At 43.7% G+C, this 24,856-nt stretch overlaps 1 long non-coding RNA gene across 2 annotated transcripts; it reads right to left on the reverse strand.

Annotated features, from left to right (window-relative positions):
- Nucleotides 1–622: 622 nt before the first annotated feature.
- On the reverse strand, nucleotides 623–24,632 carry LOC144767444 (uncharacterized). Of its 2 annotated transcripts, XR_013598206.1 has the most exons (5): nucleotides 24,331–24,632; nucleotides 1,607–1,718; nucleotides 1,337–1,445; nucleotides 1,119–1,217; nucleotides 623–723 (listed from the first exon to the last, which is right to left on the reverse strand). It is a non-coding gene; the product is annotated as an uncharacterized LOC144767444 (long non-coding RNA). The 2 variants fall into 2 exon arrangements; XR_013598205.1 differs by lacking the exon at nucleotides 1,607–1,718.
- Between the last annotated feature and the right edge of the window lie 224 nt (nucleotides 24,633–24,856).

Consider the following 24,856-nt stretch of genomic DNA (forward strand, 5'->3'; position numbering starts at 1 on the left):
CTGTTTTGGTACTTCAAAAATACTTTATGTATTGCTCTTAGTTGAGCCTGCCCCCTCTGTGCCATATCTCTCATAGGTTGAGCTCAAGTGTATTTAGTGAATTTAATGACTCGCCCTGACGAAGACTGTGGTTATTACTGAAGTAGCTGCTCACCCCCTTTACTAATATCCCAATTTCTTACAATACATTTCTTCCATCAGAGAGAACCCCTAAAGTCACTAAATTAACATGAGCTCAATCACATTAGTGGTGGTACAGAGAAAACAGGCTTCACATAGAGCAATATGCAAAGTAATATGCAGTACCAAAACAGTAATAATAATAAATAATAACCCCGTATTTTTAAAGCGCGAACTAATCACCCATAAGGAATACTCTAGACAAGACGATGAAGGGTTTACTGCTGTGTGCACTGGAAAGCTATCTACTCCTAATTCGTAACGAATTACTATCACTTATGATCACGCTCTACTTTCTAGTGGTTCCTCGTCCACAACCACTAAATACTACACATACATCAAAATACAGAAGGAGCGTAAATTTGAAATAACTTAATATTGATAAACTATCAAGTTTGTATATGCATTCAGTCCCAAAGAAAAATCCTCAAATCCAAAGACGTGTAGTTCGTTTTCTTTATTTAGCAATGTCAGCCAGCTTCCCACAAACTTAACACAAATTACAGCCGACGCGTTTCGTCCCCATCCGGGACTTCATCAGGGCTGAAAGCAAAAAAATATATATAAACTCACAATTCCATTGACTACTTCTACACATGATTACATTTGAATAGAACAATGATACATTGAAATAAACTCCTCTCTATCTATTGAACAATCTGAAAACACATGATAACATAAGCCTATACCATTACGCTTGATTTCATGACACAAAATGGAGAAACTGAACATGATCCAATACCTATGTTTTAATTTAAACCGAGAAATGAGTCCTGGACCATAATCTTATTTACCAATTCTATATCACTTATAAACATGACACTCTTAATACAGTTTGTCCCTTATTAGGTATTCAAGTTTCCCAAACTCACAACCCCTTATAATGGCCATCCAGCCTGAAAAAAATTATTAAGAAGAATGAAGCCTATTGATCTCACCTCCTGTAATAATAAATCGGACATCAGAAGAAGGGGCAATGAGTGAAGAAATCTTGTCTTGTGTGTTGTAACCACCAGAGTCCCAGTGTAAAGAACTTCCTGTTATCCAAAAAGAAAATGTTGAAAAAAGAAGAAAAAAGAGAGAAACTATATAATTCGCATAACCTAAATTCAAGGGGGGGCAACTTTTATTCCAAAGAAAAACACCCTTTGCTCACCTTCATAAATAACTACTCTTATTCAAATCCCAAAACAGTCTCTCATTTCCACGAAATCCTTGAAGATGACCAATGATATAGATCAACTTGATCCGATTCAAACAACAATCTGTATATGGAAAGATTGAAAATTACTTAATATATCCTCTTCCAGTCATCGAAGAGCTTCACTTACTACTAAGGACAATAATTCCACACCAAGCATACTACAAAACCCAAATACTCAGATTCATAGTGCAAGACTACTCCCCACAATCCACTGTTGCTTACCTCCAATAGTGTTCAATATCTTTCCAATCGCCCCAAAATGTCTTCCTGTTCGCTACGATCTTGCTAGATCACCAATTCTGATACAGAACTGTCCCGTCTTCACCCTTTATATCTAGAAATTACAAAATTAAAATAAATGTTTGCTTGGTCCTCCTTGTTAAACAAATCAAATCAAAAAGCGCCTTCCTATCCCCCCATCTAGGTCCCCCCTTCTGCTCACCCATTCAATCCCGAATAGGTGAATTGGTGATCTAGCAAGATCGTAGTGTTCATTTTAATAAAACAAAATGACACCAAAACAACATCAGTCCACTTTGAGGAACAGGAAATATGAATTTTTAAAGTTCAAAGTGAAATAAGAGACAAAAAACACTGAGGGGCATATGTACAAAGAAGTGGCGGAGTGAGGTGTTAGCCGTCATGGCTTAACACCTCATTCCGCCACTTCAGAAACACAGGATGCACCATATTTACAAGGATATGGTGCAGCCTTGCCTTTCCCCTATACCGCAAGGGTGTCTGTGTACAGGGGAGGATTGTTCATGTGTAGCAACAATCCTGAAAATCCATTTGTCACTTCTATGTATACTACTTAATGAAGCACACATGGAAGTTACAAAATGTCATTTTTTAAGGATGGTTTATGTGCACGAATGGTCACCTTCCTACACATAAACAATTCAAGGTGTTTTGTTTTTTCCATGCGTGCTGCACAAGGCAGCAAACAGAGAAAAAGCAAAAACAAGGAGAAATAAAGCATTTCCCCTCATTTTGCCAAGTTAAGACCAGGTTTTCCCTGGTCTCAATTTTGGTGCTGACTCCTATTTACACTGCCCTTGTCAATAGGGGGCAGCATCAAAATCAATGGGTGTTGCAGTGGAATGCCCACCGCAACACCCACTGCCCTCCCCTTTCACGCTACACATAGCAGGAAAGGGGCCTTATTTACAAGGCAGCATTAACCCGGGTTAAGTGGCTTAACTCTGCCTTGTAAATTAGGCGCAGCCCCTATTGCCACAGAAACGTCACAAAAAGTGACGTTCCCATGGCGATCGGGGTGTATGCCTCTAAGTGCCATGATAGCCTTTGGTTTCAATAGACCAATAGACCAGGACCGGGTTTCACTTTGAGGCTGACTGCAATGTATCTCAAGGTCAGATACATCAAGTGTGATGGCCTGGACAAGGATTTTACCTTTTGACTTAGCCAGGCCTGCAAAATAGAAGTCAGAATCTCTCAGTGGGCAAGGCTGCAGGCTGTATCCAGGAAGATTTCACTGTAGTTGGATATGCATTGAGCGAGGTCCCACTGAATTTCGTCCAGAAAAGCTCCCAGCGGGAACAGCTACATTTGGAAACCCAGATCTTTCGTTGTGTCGGTCTGATATTTTCAGGGCTTTTCCCAGTCAGTATTTTTACCTAGGTACTCAAAATGTAGCTGGGATTTCTCTAGCAGCAGGATTTGCTGCTACAGGGAAGCTCCAAGTAGGACTAATGTATATTTTCAGCCCAACAAGGCAGACTTTTCGATTGGCTCTGGTAATTGGTCCCTGTCCCCCGGCACCTGAAAGTCAACATTTTTCAAAGTATCAAAACTTTGCAGTGGTTAGCCTTTTTTCCTCTGCTTTGCACAAGAGGTTCTGAAGCTGCAGGAGGCTCCCAAGACTTCTGGGTTTTGACATCAAAGGCATTGTGTATATTCAAGTGTAGGTCTAGTTGTGACTGGGCAACTGGTTTTCCAGGAAAAAGTAGTTATTGAGCTTGTTGTGTCCTTATAGCCACAGAGAAGGTCAGCCAACTGACCCTTCAAGTTCACGTCTTTCCCAGAGGTACAGGAGTGGGAGGGCTGGTCCAGAGCTCCTCTTACGTTATAGCAAGTAGGGCTCAGTCTTCTTCTGCCCTTCTGCATGTCCAGAAAGTGTTCATAGGAGGGTGCCTTGAGGTGTCACATTTATGGTTGGCACTAGCTATCGGGTGAGGATGTCTCCTGTCTCCTCCCTAGCCAATGGGATAAAAGTTCCCGGGGGCAACCCTGCCCACTTTTTCCGCAGTTCCTGTTTGCCCTACAGCAAACAATCTCACAATGTCCACTAATCCTAAAATCCAAGACGGGGCAATCTTTTCCTTATGCAGAATGTATGTGTCCAGGGAAATGAGTGCCCCCTTCTTTGTGCTGACTCACAACTGGCTCTGGGGGTAGCTTCCCTCCCGCTGGGTTTTAAGCCATCCTGGCTGGAGAAACAAATGTTTGCCTTCCCCATCCAGAGTTTATCTTACATTTACTCAGGAAAGGACAGGCCCTTTAAAAGCTACTAAAGTTCCTAGCTGCACTCTAACTGGCCTTCCTGCAAGGTGTTGAAAAATACCTCCCCACACCTACGCCTTTGTTTTTGTTCTGGGAGCAATTTTCACACCTCATTGCGATCAAGTACTGGCAGACCAGCTGTCAGTAGAATAATGCTAATAAATCAAGTGGAGGGTTAGGCAACTAAATGTAACTTTTCCTGAATATTTCTTAAAAATCTAACTTTACAATTACATTTGATTTTTAATAAACCATTTCAGTTTCAGTTTAAAGTTTATTGCTTGATTAATTAAAATCATCACAAAATCCCCCCGACAAAATATAAATAAAGTGCATCTACACAGACAGCTAGGATTGTCATTATGCGAGCGATCATATTACATCTGTGCTCTGTCTGCCATACATTTCAAGTGTATACAATTCTAATATTGTAAAATCATGCTAAAACTATGTTAAAATCAAGTTGCAAGAAAAATAAAATATATACCCCCAAATAAGGGTGTGAGGATGTATTACAAGCCATTATAATTAGTCATCATCCGCTTGCGATAGGCAATTGTTGACAAGTTTCATATACTTGACTCCTCGGCAAGCCTGGATGCATGACGAGCCCTCCAGCCAGCTTATCACTGCTTGTCTGCTAGATCGAATGTTCAAGTTAATAAAAATCACCTTTAGGTACCGTCTCCTTTGGCTTAACATGGCTGGACAGGCACACAACAAATGGGTCAAGGTTTCTTTTTGGAATCCGCACAATCGACAACCTTCTAAATTAAAGCCTGTTACCCATGAGGGGGATAAGTCCTTGGAGACATGCGCCCCCATCCTGAACTTTAAGAAGCACATCTTTAAGTGAGAACTAAAATGGGCAGATAAATAGGCTTGTGGCTTTGATGTCCTATATGATTTTATAACTGTCCATCCGTGCCGCCTCTTTGTGAGCGCCAATTTATCTTCCAGTAAGGATTTCTTTTTACTTGCGACTTTCACAAGTTTGTTAAAAGAAACTCTATCCATCGTGTTATTCCATGCTGGTTGCAATTCCAACGTGGCCAAGGATGTGCTCAGGAAACTCCCCCAAGAGTTTGGAATTTCTTGCTCCTTCTGTGACCTTACTTCGTCCCAACAGAGTCTATTTAGAGTGTCCGCTTCGAATGACCGGAGGGTATGGCAGAATTTAATGAAGTTGCTCATTCCCCTGTATTTATGATCCTGGAGCCCAAATTCCAGTCTTACCTGGGTAGGCGAGGCGCATTTTGGCAGATCAAAAACCGATTTGTAGATTTTTGACTGCAATTCATTCTGTAAATGCGAATCTTTGCCACACCAGGGGACCAAGCCGTAGGACAAACTTGGATGGATTTGGGCGGCCATGACTTTTAGCAAATGAGAAAGGTTTGGGCAGTCCAATTTTCTGCGCAGTGCTCTGTAGGCATAAATCAAGAACTGGGTCTTTGCTCCAAGGGCCAGTTTGTGTTCTTTATGACTTAAGCCCTGCCCGATTATTACACCCAGATATTTGTATGAGCTGTTTTCTTCTACATGAACCCCCTTGACCATCCATTTGAACTTTAGTTTCCTACTGTCAACTAGGCAAACGACTTTTGTTTTGTCTTTATTTATCTCTAGCTGTTCCGAGTCCAAGTAGGATGCCAGGTTATTTATTGATCTTTATAGCCCCACTGGGGTTTGACTTAGCAAGACTATGTCGTCTGTGTATTGGAGGATTGCGACTGGCTCATTAGCCAGTTTCGGGGGGTGGCAGTCTGGGTTTTCAAAGTGTCGGGCAATATCCGATAGATACAGATTAAAAAGGCTTGGGGCCAAGACACAGCCTTGCTTCAGACCGCTTTGTGTGAAAATGCTAGCGGTGGTACTCGACCCATTTCCCAACTTGACTCTTGTCCAGGTATCAGTATACAAGGTTATGATGGCGGTGAGGAGTACATTTGGTAGGCCCCATCCCTTTAGTTTGCTCCATAAATGATTCCGGCTCACTCTGTCAAATGCAGCTTTTATGTCCACGAAACAGGCGAAGAGGCGGGCTTTCCTTCTTTGTGCCTGTTCCGTCAAGAGGGCTAGAGTTGCAAGATTCGATTGGGTGCCCATACCTTTCCTGAATCCTGTTTGAAATTTGGGGATGATTTTGCTTTCCTCCATCCAACCTTGCAGATGGTTCAGTAGGCACGAGGCATATAATTTTGCTTCCACGTCAATCAATGAGATTAGTCTACAGTACCCTGGTTTGCCGTGATCTCCCTTTTTATATATGGGGTGAATGACAGACCCCCTCCAGGAAACTGGGACATTAGAATGTGCGTAAATCTCATTGAAGACTGGGGTAAGGGTTTCCGACCATAACTCTGGATTGTTCCTGAAAATTGCGTTTGGTATGCCGTTTGGCCCGGCCGCTCCCTCGGACTTTAGTTTCTTTGTAAGTCTAATCAGTTCTTTCGCATTTGTCAGAGAAATTTGCTTGTTGGAAAAGGAGTTCGAGTGGGCTAGATTGTCTATTGATGTAACATGACTGGGTCCGGTTTGAGCCTCCTTTTGGTCATGGTGTGGCCCCTGGAATGGTTGTTCTAAATCCCTCGTTGGTTTATTAAACAGGGTGTTTACATGATCTATCCAAATTTATGCTCCAATTCCTGCCTCTTGCTGAAGTGTTGGGCCAGCTGATAATGCATTGATAATCCCCCAGAAATCGCTGCTGTTGGATTTTTTGCTAGCTGTTAATAGTTGCTGCCAAATTGATTCTTTATACACTGATTTTGCTTTTCCCAAGTTCTTTCTATAGGCACTCCTTAGTGCCTGCAGCTTTGTTTTTTCTTGTTTTAGGCCCTTTTCTCCCTCTCTAGATAGGCGACGCACTTCTCTCGCGATCTCTCTTTTGCGCATTTTGAGATCATGATCGAACCATGGGTCCCTTCTGACTTTTTTTGTAGACCTCTGTGGCTTGGAAACCGGGAAGGTTTGAAGCAAGAACTCGGCCAGTTGCTCCCAATGATTTGCATAAGCCCGTTCTTGTACAGGGCCTTGGATTTCATTAAAGGCCTTTACTTTCTTCTCCATGGATTGCGGGGCCACTCCTCGCCATTTTACTTTGCGCAAATTGAACGTTTCTGAATGCAGCATAATGGCGTTTCGGTTCTGAGCAATTTTAGTTCTGTTCTTCAGATTCAAGGTTAATGGCAGGTGGTCGCTTTCTGCTCGTGAAATTATACTAAAACTATTTATCTCTGAGGACAGATTTGTGCTAGTAATAATAAAATCTATTGTCGAGACGACCTTTCCACTCAGATATGTTGCCACGGGGGGCGAGTCCCATGGGGATTTGCCATTCATAATTATTAGGTCGAGTGCTGCTAATTTGCATACAAAGTCAGATGCGCCGTGAGGAACTTTGCTGTTTCTTCCCCGTTTTGTTGCTAAAAGATTGGTATTAAAGTCGCCGGCGATCACCATATGAGTATTTATGTGACTTTTCTGCAATGCTTTTAGCAATTTTATAAGAGTTGTATATTTACTGTTCTGCTTCTTTCTGTCTGGATGAATATAGACATTTATTAGGAGGAGTTGTATGGTTTGTTCCTTGCCGGTTATCTTAATCACTTGGATCCAGTTTACCCCTGTGAATATTTTTCTGTTTCCCAATGCAATTTTTGGGTTAAATAAGTTGATATGCCCCCTCTCGCATGACCATAATTTGAGTGTCTTTCTGCCAGGCAATGATGTTCAATGAAGCCAGGTATTGAGGTTGCCCCCATATTCCATGTTTCCTGAATCAAGATTATTTGTTGTTGCATTAAAAACTTTGCGGTATCTTGATCTTGGCCCATGTCCCTAAAGCCATGCACATTCCATGAACAGAGCGAGATGTTAATTAATTTGTTGTTTTCTCTTGCTGGTCCCGGTGTTTTTATTCCATGGTTAGGAATGCTCATCGTTCAGCGTTTGAGATCCAGGCCCAGTCCTTGATTTCCTGCAGGCTTTTGATGAGTATTCCGGAATAAAAGACAGCTTCAATTCACACGAGTCAGTTTCGACTTGTTTTACGGATGACAAAGGAACGATTTCATTTCTTCCCCCTGATCCTACAAGGTTTAGCGGGGGGTTTTGAATGCTTCCTTGTTCATGTTCTGCTGCATTTTTAATTAATACCTCTTGCCTGGCGATTGGAGGGCCAACATTTTTTTGGGCTGACGTCCTTATTTGTGGGTCCGCTTGCTCCTGGACTGAAAGCTTGCAGTAGCGGTCCTTTCCCCTTGTTATTACAGCAACTGTTTTGCGGGGGATTTGTGGGCTGGTTGACAGTGTGACCTCCGACCTATTATCTGGGTGCTGCTTAGGCTCTGCTAAGTTGGGCCACTCATGTGTCTCTACTTGTTGCCATGCAAGTTGTTGGCTGTTTTGTACTTTGCCGCCCCTCGGGCTAATGTGTCCCGCCAATTGTTGCTTTTTCCTATGTGCTACTTCGCCATGTTCCCTGTCGACTAATTTTGAATTTTTCAGTTGCTGCACAGCCTGGGGTTCTTTACCATTTGCTTTGTTCTCGCGGACTGGGCTTATAACTCCTTGCTTGTTTTGAGGCTCAGAATAAGATTTTGCCGTGTGCCTAAGACCTTGACTGTTTGCAAAGGAGGTCTGTGAGCAGTATACTTGATTTCTTTCGTCACTTCCAGCCTCAGGTAAGGAGCATAATGTTGCTTTCATTTCCGTGTTTGGTTTTACTGTAAAAAGTGGAAATAATTTAACCGGGGCAAGGCTTGGTTGTTTGTTATATTTTAGCCTCGCGCGCTTTCTTTCCCGTTTTGTGATTTTGCCTCCCGCCTTTGTTATTGGCTGTGATGCCGCTGTTTGATCATCGCGTTGGCTTTGGTTAATCTCAAATTCTAGGTTTATTTTAGCTTCGTTTATGTTTTTTGATTCCTCATTGTTGACTTTGGGTAGGTGAGAGGTTTGCTCTTGCAGGATCGGTTTTTGAGATGTTCCTTGGTAATGGGTATTTAAGGACTGTTTTGCTGCCCCTAGAACATCTTTTAGAAGTTCCGGAAGTGTTGCCAGTTTCTCTATGATTGGGCTACAGTGGCATGTGGCTTGTTGGTTATTTATGTCACTTTGCCTGTCTAGGGTTTCTTTTTTGTTAATAGCGATGTTATTACGTCCAGTTTTTTATTTACTCCAGCGATGTGACTGACCATGAGATTGATTAGGTCAATTTGCACATCTATTTTGTCTGATTGAAAATGTAGTACTTTTATGGATTGTTCCAGGGTATGAATCAGAGTTTCGGCCCACTGCGTGTGGTGCTGCTCATCATTGTGTTGAGCCAGGGCTGACGAGCTGGGGATTGACCCATTTCCGGAAGAGATAGTTATTGGTGATGAAAGAATTAGTTGTTTGTTTGTTATGGGACTATGGCCATCCACCTGTGGCTCTGTCGTGTTGTCTTTCTGATTTTTTTGAGGGTTCAGGGGGGTTGAAGAGACCAAGATGGCTCTTCTTTGTGGCTTCCTTTTCTTTGGGCTCGGGGTGCGTTGCTCCTTATCCTGTCCCGTCCCCTCTAGAGACTCCAGAATTTCAATCAGATTCGCCTCGCTTATATTAGGGAACGTTTTGCCGATCAGGGTTTCCGTTGAAGCTGCGCTTGCTGCTGATTTTATTAAATCTATTTTTTCCTACTTTGACCATCTTGAGTTGGTTCGGCACTGTTCCTTGTTTCCTGAAGGAAGTTTGCCGGCGTTGGGATTTACTATAAGTGGAGGATCATTTTCCCTGTGTTAATCCTTCTAGAGAGGAGTGAGATTTTCCACACTCTCTGCTTATCCCCACGGGGGTCTCAAAAACCAAAGGTTCCACAGGATCTCCAGTATTAATTATTTTTACTTTTGTTGTAATTTCTTTATGAGCTTCGTTTAATTCTCCCGAATTTGTTTTGAGAGTTAGTCCTGGCATTTCGGTTGGTGCCTGATGCACCTGAGCTATTACTGGAACCAGTTTCCTGCCATCTGTATGAACCAACTGATTCTCTAGTAATGGTTCTTTTGATGATGCGGTGTCCAATATTACTGGGGTACCTCTAAGAGAAGGTTGTGTTTTGTCCGGCTGTATTGGGGTTGGCAACAGGGTTAATTCCTTTTGGGGGGCGTACATTGCGCCAAGGGGTCTTTTAAAAAGAAAAACTTTTGAATCACTGTTTGCTGGGTCGGTTTGAAATTTAACTTTGTTGGTGGGGTGGGGACTGAAACCAACCTATCCCTGTGGCCAGCTCCATTTTCGCCGACGTTGGTTTGTGAGACCTCCTCTTCTTGTGATTTTAGTTTTGGTTTTTTGGTTTTGTTTCCTTGTTTCCTTCGCGGTCTTTCTGTGACCCCCTGACTGATGGTTCTTGATCGCATCTGTACAGAACCCTGACACTATGTTTTTTTTTTTTACTACCTATTATTGTGGCTGCTTCCCACGCCGATCGCTCCTGCTCCCGGCTTCTCCTCCCTTGAGGTAAGCAGCAGTTAGCAAGTTAGACTTGTTACTTGACGATATCTTGACGTTCTCTAAAGCATCTCTAAAGCATCGGTGCGTCGGGGGGTGCAGCCTTGCACTGAATAGCCCCGTGGATTTGGGGTTTAGGATTAGGGTTTGCTGCTGAAGGGGCAAGTCACTGTTCAGGAGCCCCTCCCACACAGGGCGACTTGTGGTCGATCTCTCACCTGGCTGGCTGACTAGTTGCCGTCCGGAGCCGCGGCCGCCGGTGGTGTTGGTAAGCTGTGACCGCTTCTCCGCCTCTTCACCAACTCTTCGCCACCTCCTGCTGTCTTGCAGACACTCGCTCCACTCCGCTCTGCGCTCCAACCGCTCCAACCACTCCTCCGCTTCACCACTGTGCCTCTTCACTGCGGCCGTGGCTGCCGCCGATGGCACGGGTGTGCTCACGCCGCTCCTCCGCCTCTTCACTGCCCGTCTTGCAGGCCCGTACTCTGGCGGCCGACAACCCCACCTGATCGACCCTTGGATTAGCCTCGCACCACCGCGGGGTTGGCGGGGTTGGCTGCGGTGAGCGGCGGCGGTGACAGCAGCCGCAAGGGGGGGAATTTAGGGCTTTTTACCCAAAGCCCAGAGCCCTGATTGCCTCTAGCGGCTCTAAACGGCTCCCCCACAGCTCTTCCTCGGGTGCCTCCTCAGCAGTGTGACACACCAACACAGCACAGCGCTTGGCGTACGGCTTCAGGTGTGTTCAAGTCTTTTTGGTCAATCCAAGCCTCAGTGATTGCAATGAAAATAGAAGGAGGGGCACACGTTTCTTCCTGACCCACTACCACGGCCAGCTTTTGCGGCAGCCTTGCAGCAGATGCGCCACACCCGCCGCTACCGTCGCCGCTGCTGCCGCCGCTGCGTGGGACACAGGTCCCGCTTTCTGCTGTTCACGGGGTCACGGGACTCGGACTCGGGCCAGCGGGTACAACGTCCGTGATGACTTCCCGCTTCCCTCTTCGCTCCACAGCCAAACGCCGCCAAACGCCGCCGCCGCCAAACACTGGCTTTTCAGACGCCGCCGCCGTTCAGCTTAGCTTCCTGGTGCCCGGCGTTCTTTTTTCCCCTTGTGGTGTCCGCTGTTGTCCGCTGGAGCGTGCACCTCGCACACCTTACTGCCGGGCTGCTGTGTGCTGTGTGCTGAATGCTTGGGATTTGGAACTCGGAACTCCGCTCTCTGCTGCTCTCTCCATTGATTTGATTTTTTTTAAACCAGAAAGTAGCCACTTCCTGTGAAAAGTTACACATTAAAATGTGTAAACTGTATTTTGACATTTTCTATGAATGAGCTACAGTCTTGCCAGTAAATATATATTTTGGGGGCTAGACACTAGAGGTTTAATTTCACAAATGTGCCATTTTTAGGTATCAAGCATGCTACTGTGTAGGTAATAGGGTATACTTGGGTGAATGTTACATTTTAAAAGCAGGATCTCAGAAAAAGGATCTTAAAAGCATGGTTTCCTGCCTGTCAGAAATTGTTATTTTGACAGGTTTTACATCAGGGTTTTAACTGATGCAGTCAGGCTACACATGGTAGGTTTGAAGCCATGGTTTACAGGCCAATTCAGTGGATGGCACAATAAGTACAGAAATCCACAGGTGGCATTTATTTTCCAGGCCCTGAGTTCAATTTTTACATCACATATAAGGGACTTGTAGCCAAGTTAAATTTGTCAATCAGGTATGAGCCAATTTAACCATGTTTAAAGGAGAGCACATACACTTAATTTCTGTGTAGCAGGGGTGAAAATGCACAGAGCTCTACGTCCAGCAAAACTCGATTTCAGAAAAGGGCAAATAATCTGGGGTGACCATGAAGAAAAGGTCACATTTGCTATATAATGGTGGTCTTTTGTCCAGCAACTGAACTCGAAAGAAAATTTCCAGACATGTTGAAGAAAACCATTGTGTAGTTTTTCACTCAACCCAAGGATATTGTTTTGACATTCATAGAAATGGAAAGCAATGATCGGCTGAGAGGTACTCCAAGCAGGAGACACATAAGATGTGGATCTTCTGCGACAGAGAATGGAATGCTTTCTATTTGCTCTATTGATCAAAGATTATACAATGCCTCCTTCTTAGGGATATGTATCTCTTTTGAGATTATGGGATAAACAAAGCCGATTCATTTATTAGCAGCCATGGCACTTCATTCATTTGCAAAGATTGTAATGCCCAATTCAATTCTTTTCTGTTTTGCACCTGAGCTTGCCCTTTAGTAGGAAAATCAAATGTACTTTTAAAAGCTTGACGGTGCAAGAGATAATGGATGAGTCAACCAATGCCTTTAATATTAAATGTGCTCTACATTATTTCTTTGTCAGTTACTCAAATTCCTTCTGTAGCTTTTCTTTCAGAGTATGCCTGCTCTTCTTTTATGGTGAACAGCAAAACAAACAAGATGATGGACGGAATGTTGCACAATGGCAAAACATTCACCCCCAGTCACAGATCTGGGTTTAATCCATCGTTATTTTGCTCACCAAGCCACCCCAGTTCAGACATGGCCATATGCAAATCAGCCCTGACCCTGTGCCTCATGGGAACAGTCCAGCCTGAACTGCCAAGCCATGTCTTTCCTGGACCGGAATCAAGCATCCTAGGACCGGTTTCTGGCTATCAGCCGTCTTCAGCCTGGATAGCTTGACTCCAGTGGCTTAGTGAGCACAGGACCCACATCTGGGCATACCCTTCCCACATAGGGTGAACAGCAAAACAAACAAGATGATAGACGGAATGTTGCACAATGGCAAAACATTCACCCCCAGTCACAGATCTGGGTTTAATCCATCGTTATTTGTACTGGGGTGAATGTATGACATTGTTCTGCATTCTGTCCATCAACTGTTGTTTTTGCATTTGTTTTTGCTCTTCTTTTATAGCAGCAATATTTGAGTATATCTAAATATTTTATTTTGTATTGGATACAGACCTATGCTTTGATAGATCTCCCTTCACAACATTTAAACTGGAATGAAGCAACCCTCTTGGGCATGATTACCCAACACTAGACATTGTCATAGTCATTGTGAAATATATGTTATATTGTTGGCGCTGGTCTGTGTGCTAATGGACCATCAGCTTCAGACAAAATATGTGCATATACACATCAGAATCTATTAGCCATAATACTATTTCATCTGAACTAAACTAAAATAAATGAACATATATCATTTGTAACTGGGATACATAGAAGAGAAAATATATGATGATTATAGCAGCTTCACACCATTAATGTCTGCCATTCCTTAGAGATCACACATCCCTAGACTCGGAGTTTACAATTATTAGGATGAGAGGATGTGGTTTTGAGCTAGTTAAGCACTACACCAGTTTACAATTTGTCCCAGAGTCTGAATGTTCTCATCAAGGAAGTAGACATCATTCAGGCATTGACTCATGCTAAGAGTGACATTTACTTCATAAAGGATGCCCATTATCTAGCATGTGACAAGTGGAGACTCTGGTCTCACTCATTCTGCTGCAAATGTTTACCTCGGTCAAAACAGAGAGCAGATGCTTGGCATTCTACGTACAATGCACGCTGGGTTCTCACTGCAGAATTCCATCTCTGATAAGGGATGCAGACTCTTACTAGATAGCTTGTATAGGGGCAAACTGTCTCTTCAGACGTTGTCTACACACTAAATGAAGGTCTGAAGGGTTTCATACAGTTCATATGCTATTAGTCTAGCAGTGAGGTCCCTTATTGTGTGGAGGGAGTTGAATCTTCTGGCAAAAGACTCGGATACAAATCAGATCAAAGATTTGGTGGTACCATAGTTTTACCAAAGAGGGATGCAAATGACTCTCAGATATGTGTTTAGCCGATGCTTGGAGATTGCTTAATCCATAGATGTAGATTATTCTCACGTACACCTAACTTGATATGATTTTATTGGACTACACTGTATGCAAATTTTCCCATGAACAGGAAATGTGGTACACCGAAACAAAGAGACCCTGTATAGCATTTTAATGATTTTTCACCTCAGGGACCCAGTGCCTAGGCATGAGGCCCTATCCCAAATTAGGGAATACCTCCTATTTAATGGCATGGGGGTAAGGGACATGTCTATCGTTGGGATTGCATTAAAGCGGTGCTAAATGACACCTGTATGCCCATATTAAAGAGAATTTGAGATGAGTCCCTGTTTACTTTCCAGAGGGAGTTTAAGACATTGGAACTCCACCAAGGTGACAGTTAAAGAAAGGGGAACATCCTTTACAACGCAACTTTTACAACGAAGTACCTATACGACGCAACCATTACAAGGCAACTTTTACAACGTCTTGCGCTGGGGGGCGCTCTAGGATAGGGAATAGTTTCCAACACCTTCCCTACTATCCACGGGGACTGGAGTTGGAAGAGTAAATTAAACTATTCACTATCCAGCGCCCCCCAACGCAAGTCGTTCGTAAAGGCATGCGTTGTAATAGCATGCGTTGTAACGTCATACATCCTTAAAGAAAATGTGGCAAACGAATTTGGTGGTGCAAGGCCAACTAAGTCTGATGGAACTCAATAAGGTAAAATAGGTCCTTGACAAACTTAATCAAAGATATTATGAAGAGGGTAACAAAACATGGAGGTTGGTATCATTCAAACTTAGGAAGATTAAATCGAATCGTTTCCGGTAACTATAAGTTAAAAAAAAGGACACCAGACTTATTTGGGAAAAATATAAATTAGCTATATACAATTGATACTGAATATCCAGATGTGTTGATAGACTTCATTGCGCCCAGACATATTAACAAAAAACAGTGTGACTATCTGGACAGCCCACTTTACTCTTGGTGAGGTGATCAAAACTGTTAGAGTTTAAAATCTGGGATTGCTCCAGGACCCAATGGCTTTATACCTTCCTTTTATAATTTATTCTGACCAAGGTTCATGACTAAACTGTTTAACCACTTTACTCGTACGGGTGCAATATAAATCAAAACAGCATAATCAAAAGGTTAAAAGGAACCCGGCTACAACATATAAAAGCTACATGAGGTCCTCCTATACATGGAAAACAAAAACATTTTGAAAAGACATATTTAGACCTGCATTTTGTTCCCAACTGCGGCCAGTGGTGGTTTCTGCCATTCCTCTTGCTCAATTGGCCTCACAAACTACCTTTCTAGGTCTGGCATTAGCAAAACCTTTTGATAATGCTAAAATTATATGTATAATATACTTACATAAAGGGGTTTTCAGCCACCTCTCTTCATCCATTGGTCTATTGTTGTCACATTTTGTTTCTACACACTACAGCACGCAGCATGGGACAGTCAGTCAGCCCACTTAAGCCACTGTCTAACTTCACTTTGAGTGACTGCTTTAGGTCTTTCACAAGGAGAACATCCAAACACAAGTTAGTTCTCTTTAGTGCCAGTGTTTTTGTTTTTACTTTCTTATTAGCATAGTGTTGTCTTTGTTTGTAGAGCCTGACATGATAGCAGAACGCTTTTTACCGTGTAAGAGCACTGGGAATATTCAGCTTTATCAGTTCCTTTGTCCTGCCAATGCTCCTGTAAATTCCTTGTGAAGTGGCCTTTGTTTATATGGCTCCTCCTTTTTCACACAATACCAGTAGCACACATGACCCCTTAATATAAGCTCATTAGGATGCTCTATCTTTGCAACCCTGTCTGTCTGACATTGTTGTTCCTCTTTCTGACTGTCTTTCATTCTTTCCTTCTTTCTTTCCTTTTCTTTCTTTCCATTTTTTCTTTCCTTCTTTCCTCTTTCCTTGTTTCCGACTGTCTTTCCTTGTTGCCGCTTTCTTCGTTTCCTTTGTTTCCTTCCTTCTTTCTTTCTTTTCTTTCCTCCTGCCCTTACTTCTTTCTTTCCTTCTGTCCTTCTCGCCTTCTTTCCTCTTCCTTTCTCTTCGTTTTCTTTCTTTCTTTACTCTTTCTTTTGTTCCTTTTTCTTTCATTCTTTCCTCTCTTTATTTATACCTTCTTTTTTCCTTTATTTCTTTTTTAGATTATTTATTACCCTCCTCTCCTTTTTCTTTCCTTCTTTCTTTCCATCCTCTCCTTCTTTCTTTACCTATTGCCTTCTTTCTTTCTTTCCCTCCTTTCGTTCCTTCTTCTATCTCTTTTGCCTTTCTCATTCTTACAATCTTTTTTTCTTGCCTTCTTACCCAAAGGCAAGAGGTTGGCACCCAGGACTTTTTTTATTGTACTAAAATGACGTTCATTACATAAATACCTATATGGGTATTCGGCTAGACTTCTATTAATCTATGTTTCTGTTAATCACATTTTCTTCCACCCTTGCCAGCACACTTCAACAATTGGCATACTTCACTATGAGTTATGACGTGCTGCTCTGTCACAAGGACCACATCAACACACAAAGCAGTTACCCTCCCTGCCAGGAAGTACTACTGCAATGTTTGCTTTTTTAGAGCAAATCAGAATTTTTGTCTTTAGCAAATGTTTTTTTTAGATTGATTGGGGCCTGGTAGCTTCCTAAACAATGATGTTTTGCAAAAACCATGACATAAAAAGCAAGAATTGCCAAAATACTGGTGGACTGGTGGACAAAAGCCAGAGCTATTGTCCTTACCAGTGCTTTTTACTGATGTTTCCACCATCTTTCTCTTGACTCCTCTAGTAAGCCCTACCTATTTCAACTAAACTAAGTCTCCTAAAGTGCACAACCCTATTGTGCCTTAGTTGTCACAATTTTATTGGTATCGATATGTGTTTGACACACAATGGATCCCCTTTGCCCGTTGCTGCCGATGCCAGAAAAGTTATTCTGTTCGATTGATAACCATCTGTTTGTCAAGGGTTGATAAAGTTCTTTGAATAAATGAAGACAGATTCTGAACTGAGTGTGATGTAAATGTACAGTTATACACATGCCCACCATTAAGTCATGCATTTTGCTCTCAATTTAGCAGTGACAATGCCTCTAACTTCACTTGAGAAACTTCTACCAAGGGTGGAGGAGGACATACATCCAAAATGAAAAACACACATATTATTGGAAGGGCCAACACACATACAGAGTGATTGTGGAGTGGGTGGAAAACAGGGTTGCCTCTTTCAGATGACAAATGTGAGATTATAATAAAAGCATTGGAAGTGGCAAGTCAGAATCACTGGTTTCACACTCCATAACATTTGCTCAGCATTGATGATAGCAAATAGGAGATGTGTTGGAGGGGATTTGGATAGGTAGAATGATCACAAATATCTTGTGAGAATGTGGCCATATATGATGTATTTTTCCACTCCTGACGTACAAAGCAGTGCCTGGGAGGGACTGTTCTCTTTCTTTTTCTACACTCCATCCTCCTACCCTCCACTATTCCTCATTCTCCCCATGCCCAATTACCCAATATTTCCCCTCACACTGTGTTGTTTAATTTATCTTTTTCACTTTTTGGCACCCACTGCACTATTGATGAATGGCCATCTGAAAATGTTTCTGACCTTTTCAAGATAATTGCCCACATGTGGGCATGCATATTCATGCACACTCAGCAGGTGGCATTGTTTTGATTTACTTAAGTAAATGCCATTGAAAGATTGCCACCAAATCTCATGCCCATTTATAGTGACCATCTTTGAATGGCTGTAAGAAATTGTGCTACTGGTTGAAGGGGGTGAAACTGTCGTACAGTTCCTACTTTATCAGTAAAACTGTGCATTTGTAGGACAACATAAACATCAAAACTGTGCAAGATTGATTCTTTGCACACCATCAGGATATGTTGGCCTTAGTCCTGACTAGCTGACAGTGCACCATCTGTACTCCTAACCGTAGTCAGATAACAGGGATTATGTGCAACCTCAGAACATGAAACCCTAATTCCCCAAGGAAATCATGGAAACAGATCTAGAACCTTTTTGTTTTTGGTAACTCATGCATCCCCATAGGGCGACACAAGAAATACTCAAATTGGCATTTTAATATTTTTTGAAGCAATAGGATTCTTGTGAAAAATGGATGCGCTGCAATAATCGATAGAAGGAAACACACCAGAGTAATCAGCATCATGAGAATGGTAAAGAAAATAAACAATTGAACCATTGTGCTGTTACATAGAATATACCCTTGTATATAAGTACAGTTATATTGTTCTCCTGCCTAGCACTTATTTTCCTAGTGTGCCTAGGGTAGGTGAATCTGCCAGAATCCCTGCAGGGTGATCTAATTCCCCAGCTACCTATTTGTATGTTTTATCTAGGAGCCCGTCTCCGTGTAGAGCTGGGCACTATCCTTCTCAGGAGGTAAAATGGTTTCAGCTGTCTTGCAAAGCCGGCATCTGAGAGACCTAGACAGTGTCAGTGAAATGCTCCTCTGATTAGGCAAAGAGTGCTGTTGTTATTATAATAAACTTCACCTTTGTTGCCATACCGAAGTCCCAGTAAGGCTGTCATTATTGATTCTATCCTGACAAAGCTGTAGTTGAGCAAACAATAATAAACAACATCATTTTGAGCAGTGAACTTTAGCTTTCGTACAGAACGTTCAAGGCTCTGACAATATTTGTAAATGTAAGCAAAGTTATTCATGGAACAAATCCATACAAGCATGCAAGCAAATTTGTGTCAAATGTCAACTTTCAAGAAAGATGTCAACTTTAAACGTGAACATGTAAAATGGTGGTGTTCCTGCCCAGGCCTAGTGTGACCACATGGCAAATCCCTACTCAAGCAGCAACCATAAGTCTTGTCAGGATGAAACACAACCAAACACCAAATTAACCTGTGCTTACCCCTCTGGTGGCATGGCACAAAGCAGTGAGGCTTAACTGCAATGTGTAACTTATTTATGCAGCATTTAAAACAGTAATAAAGTGAAAACACAACACATCGAAAATCCCACACCAATATAGAAAAATAGAGTAAAATATGAATTTTTGACACCACAACAAAAATCCAACACAATCAGTGATAGGGACTTTGAAAGATTTCATGACAATCAATCACTAAGAAGCAAAAACTGCCAACCACTGTTATCTGGCCATGGTAGACTAGGTTCAAGTCACAAGTTCAGGCCAAGCGCGATGGAAAGTGTGCTGGGTACAGGACTGCATTCAGTCCGCTACAAAAGTACCTTGTGGTCCTGGGTGTAGAGTTGAAAAGTTCTTTCTTCAAGATGCACAGGCCAAAGTCGAGAAGGAGTAGCAATGGCAGGTCCAGCATTGAGATGGTTCGCGCAGCGTTGGATTCGATGACTGCTGACGAGGAGCAGCAATGGAGGATCTGCGTCATTGTCAAGGAAGCCGGTGGGGCTTGTGGAGACTTGTACTACGATCAGTAGGTGAAGGGGACGTGATGCGTTGTGCTAGGCCAGTGTCAGTGTTGGGCTGTGTCAAAGAAACCACTGGTGCTCGTGAAGTCTTGCGCTGAGATACGTCGCCATCAAGGATAAGCTGGGCTGCAGTCAATGGCACACTGCAGCGATTTACGTCGAGCTGCATGGAGATGTGTTGATGTAGGAAAAGCCTGTTATGTCCATGTGGCTTTGAAAAGGGGTTATAATACAATAAGTATCCCTTACAGGGCGCAACGGCTCCTCGGAAGCTACAGTATGACCAGTGGTATGTCGCGTGATAACACACCCACTATTTTAGGGGTGGGAAGGGAGAAGAACCCTCACCCACTCAATAGTGACATGCTTCATCATTGGATTCAGCCTGAATCATAAAGGTCAGGGTGGGCTCAAACGTATTCCAGAGAGAGCATGTGAAGATAGAGTGTAAGTGGAAGTAACTTTAAAGATAACATTTCTCACCCACTCCTAAATTATCCTTTGTTAGTGTAGTGGGCGGGAAGAAAAGAAAATATGTTATGGGGTATGAGGATATGATGGTACTATGACCCTAATTCACCAACATGTTTCAGCCCTGCTCTATTGGCCTGTTTGAGGTCCTGGGCTTTCGTCGGGGTGGGTAGCAAAGAGGTCATTCCCCCAATGATGTGACTAACCTGTGGTAATTGGTAATGGTATGCAAACAGCATGCATAAGGTTTGTAAGATTTATACTTGCCGCTGTTAGGAATTACCCGTGGGACCAAAGAAGGCTTGGGTCTATTTACTATCTGGCCTAGACCACTCTAATTTATTAAACAACAATAGGATGGCCAGATAGATTAGTACAATGTATTATCACCACACCTAGCCAATAATCCTAAGTGGGCAAATTTTCATTTAGTAATTTTTCATGATTTTGCAAAAAATATTTAAGTGTATCCAAACATAAAGCATACTCAAATAGCGACATTCACATATAACACCATAGTACAGATAAACATTTCACAAACAATATAAATGAAAAACATTCATATAAACACCGTATACAAATAAGGGAAAAGAAAAGATGCCTCTAGTCATTCAGTTCATGGGGCACCAGTCCTAATAACATGAAAACAGACAAGCGGCCGTTCACTCCTTTCTGCGGGCCTGCTTGTTTGGCTATGCTGGAACCTCTTAATTTCAAGGGTCTAATAACAGGGGGACTCTATCCTGAATTGCAGTCCTGTAACACCCTTTCTAAATCCTGTTCCAGCACAGGGTCCACGCGTTTCGAACCCGGACTTTGTTTGGGGGTTCTCCTCAGGACATGAACTGGAAAATGGCCTTCACTGTGGGACATACAAATAAATACATGATTGGTGTGAGGAAAGACTCAGAGGATTAGACTCGTTCTGACTCAGACAACATTTTGCTCCACCTACATGTACCTGTAATTATTTGAGTCTTCCCAGAGCAGCTGTATATAGTTCATAGGGAAGCAGTGGCACTCTGCAATTATTTATAAAAAAAAACAGGGACAACGTCAGTGTTGTATTTGGGACACTAACAGGCATGTCCAGATATGTACATATGGTTCTTTGATTGGACTCCTACCTCGCAGTAGTTTTCGTGGCTTGAACCGCAATGCGCTGTTGTTTGTGGGAAACACGGTCCTATAAACAATGATTTATGATGTGTTTAGTCACAAGTTCAATATATGCTTCAAATGCAAGACTATACTCCGAATCAGATAGATTGTATCAAAGCGTACCTCCGGACCTCTTGGTGGAATGAATCCGTGTGCACTCGTAATTATTATTTCATGTGGCAGCGGTTTTTCTTTCACTGCGTGAGTCTGGGTCTAAAATCGACAAACGACTTGCATTAGATTACTAGCCTTACTTGCATGCTGCTGCTCGGGGTTAAGGATGTTATACGAGAATTTTCGATTACTTGTACTAAAATCATCCGTTCGTTCGTTCTCCTTCAGTTCGCCTGCCAGCTGGCAGCTTCCGCATGAGACGTCAGCGCGCGTCACGTGGTACGAACGTGTGCGCGCTGGCTGTATTTAAAGGAGCCCTTGCTGCTGAAGGCTCGCTAGGGCACTTGGTACTTGTAGTATGCACCTCTCTGCCACCGGGTGATTATGTTTGATGGTACCGGGGCGAGGTGCACTCGTCTTGCTGAAAGTGTGTACGTGGCCAGTAATCTAACGCAAGTCGTTTGTCGATTTTAGACCCAGACTCACGCAGTGAAAGAAAAAACGCTGCCGCATGATATAATAATTACAAGTGCACACGGATTCATTCCACCAAAAGGTCCGGAGGTACGCTTTGATACAATCTATCTGATTCGGAGCACAGTCTTGCATTTGAAACATATATTGAACTTATGACTAAACACATCATAAATCATTGTTTATAGGACCGTGTTTCCCACAAACAACAGCGCATCGCGGTTCAAGCCACGAAAACTATCGCGAGGTAGGAGTCCAATCAAAGAACCATATGTACATATCTGGACATGCCAGCTCTGCCCTGGGTTGTGTGTGATGCCTTGTAGTCACACTTTTGTCAAAGATCCCATCCCATCCGTCTACCTAGTTCAGGCTCAACTACCCTGCTTGCTATGAACAGGGGGCCTGCCAACTGACCCATGGAGATTTACTGGAGTTTTGGGTCAACACGGGCAGGCTGGATTTAGCAGGAAAGCCCACAGCAGAAGAAAACTCCTGGTGCAGCAACAGCTGACCTTGGCTGCACAGCAGTCCTTGGTCAGTAAGCATGTCACCAGGGCAGACTTCACAGCCGGACAGACCTTCTTCTTGGCAGAGTACACAGGTCCAGAAGTGAACTGAAGAGATAAGTCTGAGGGTCCCCTATTTATCCTTGGCATCAGCTTTGAAGTAAGTAAGAGCAGTTTCTAGAGAGTTTCACACCCAAAGGTGTTTGGAATTTCCTGCCTCCCTGCCCTAGACCCAGCTTGTCTGCGGGTACTAAAGACTAGTGTGAAACCCTTTGAGAGTGTGCTGAGGCAGACTCGTTATGGTGTGCAAGTGTGGTAGGTGTCAGCTCATCCCCTCATGTAGTCAGAGATGGCCTATTCTGCCATCCTTCTAACACCGATTCCCCCTTTGTCTCTTTGACCAACTGCCAGAAGCAACTAGTCCTGTGACCCAGAATACAGGCCACAGCCACTGAACGTTTGGGACATGAAAATGTTAACTTTCTAAAAGTGCCATTTTCAGAATTGTGAATTAAAATCAAACTTTACCATTAAAGAGGGTTTTAAAATACAATTTTTTAGAGACCAAACTTGACATTCCTACCAGCTCCCACTGTGCCCAGCCCTATGGGCTGCTTAGGGCCTACCCTTGTTCTGACTTGCATGTATTAAAAGGGAAAGTTTAGACCGGGCAAAAGGTTTATTTTGTCAAGTCGGAATCACAGCTTAAATCTGCACACATAGGCTGAATTGCAAGTCTGAGATATGTTTAAAGGGCTACTTACGTGAGTGGCACAATGAGTGCAGTATACCCACTTGTAGCATTTAATGTTCAGGCCCTGGATACATGTAGTACCACTTTACTAGGGTCTTACAAGTAAATTAATTGTGCCATTTGGTGTATGCCAATTTTACCATGTTTAAAGGAGAGAGCACAAGCACTTTAGCACTGGTTAGCAGTGGAAATGTTGCAGAGTCCTTGGGCCAACAAACACGAATTCAGCAAAAAAAGGAGGAGTAAGGCAAAAAGTCTGGGGGAAAACCACCATAAGGCTGACACGTCTAATATTGGTGATTAGTATTCTTTGAATACCCACTCAAAGGCTTAGGTGACACCATGGGGCCTCAGCAACCTGTTTCAGTTTCCAAAAAGGTTTTGGTCACCACTCACCTTTACAGACCTGCCAACTAAAAAATAAAAATCACGTGTGAGTAGGGGACAGGGCCTTGGAGGGGCGGGCCTCATGCCCAAAAGTATCTACAAGCCACTTTTGCCCCAGCACTGCCCCAAATCTCCTACTCCAAAGGAAAGGAAAAAAGCTTGCTGGGCTGGTACCAATATACTGAGGTGTTTTTGCACCCCTTGATGTGCGTCAGCAGTTAAAAGCCAATAAAAAAGAGCTGAAAATCCACTGTTTACAGTGGTTTTCAGCTTGTTTTCCATTCCATTGTGTGATTTCGCAAAGACTGCTCATGAAGGGGGCTCGATAGCCGGCGCCATAACGGTCGCCGTGCCCCCCCATAATGAGCAAGTCTGCGCCGTTTTTGGTGCGTAGGAGGAAAGGGCACGAAATCAGCCCGGCCTTGAAACACCCTCCCCCATCCCCCTCCCCCCCGGGCGCCGCCCGGCATGGCCAATGGGGGGGCTACGCTATTTACAAACCCCCCAATGAGGGCCAGCCCTGCATGATAGACAGGGAGGACACAAGAAAAGGGGGAATATAAGGCCTGCCCCCCCAGGTGAGCTCCATGTGCACGGCTGGAGTGGGGGAAGCAGCAACTTGTTCGGAATCTTTTTGAGCGAACCTGGAGAGAGGAGAAGGGAGCCATCGTCGTCAGAAGCACGAAGCGGCAAAGTGCTGTGGTCAGTGGTAGAGATTTATCTCCCTCGCCTGTCCGGAACTCACCCAGTGAACAGGACGCCAGCGCAGAAGGGAATTGTCGCAACTGTGCTGTAGGGAGCCCAACCGACAGCGGTCTGGGCCGAGGACCGGAAACCTCCTTCCAGCTGAGGAAGTGCCGCGCCGTGGACCTGAGCTCACCCGGCATCGGAGGTTCGTCGCTGGAACCATGAGAAGGTGAGCGGCGCTGATTGTGACCGGAGCCCACCCGGCAAGCAAAGTGAGGGAGCCCAGGCGGAGCAACACCGACCGCCGCACAGCCCGCCCGCGACTGGGAGTGCGTCCCGTCAGACAAGCACCCTCGGCAGCATCCCTGGGCTGAAAAGACAGAGGGGGAGCGGGCCGCGCATGTGCAGTAGCAGCACCCGAGGCGGGGGGCAAATTTAAAGAGACAGGCTCTTTATCTCGCAAAGGAGCGAGTAGAAGAATAAGCAAGCGGCACAAACGGGCGTAGATTGCACCTGAGGGCACGCAAGCAGGACGCTCGCCGGCAGCACCCCACTGGTAGGAGTGCAATAAGCAGGACAGCTGT

The sequence above is a fragment of the Lissotriton helveticus genome, chromosome 7, assembly GCF_964261635.1.
Source record: "Lissotriton helveticus chromosome 7, aLisHel1.1, whole genome shotgun sequence".
In the NCBI taxonomy this organism is placed as follows: Eukaryota; Metazoa; Chordata; class Amphibia; order Caudata; family Salamandridae; genus Lissotriton; species Lissotriton helveticus.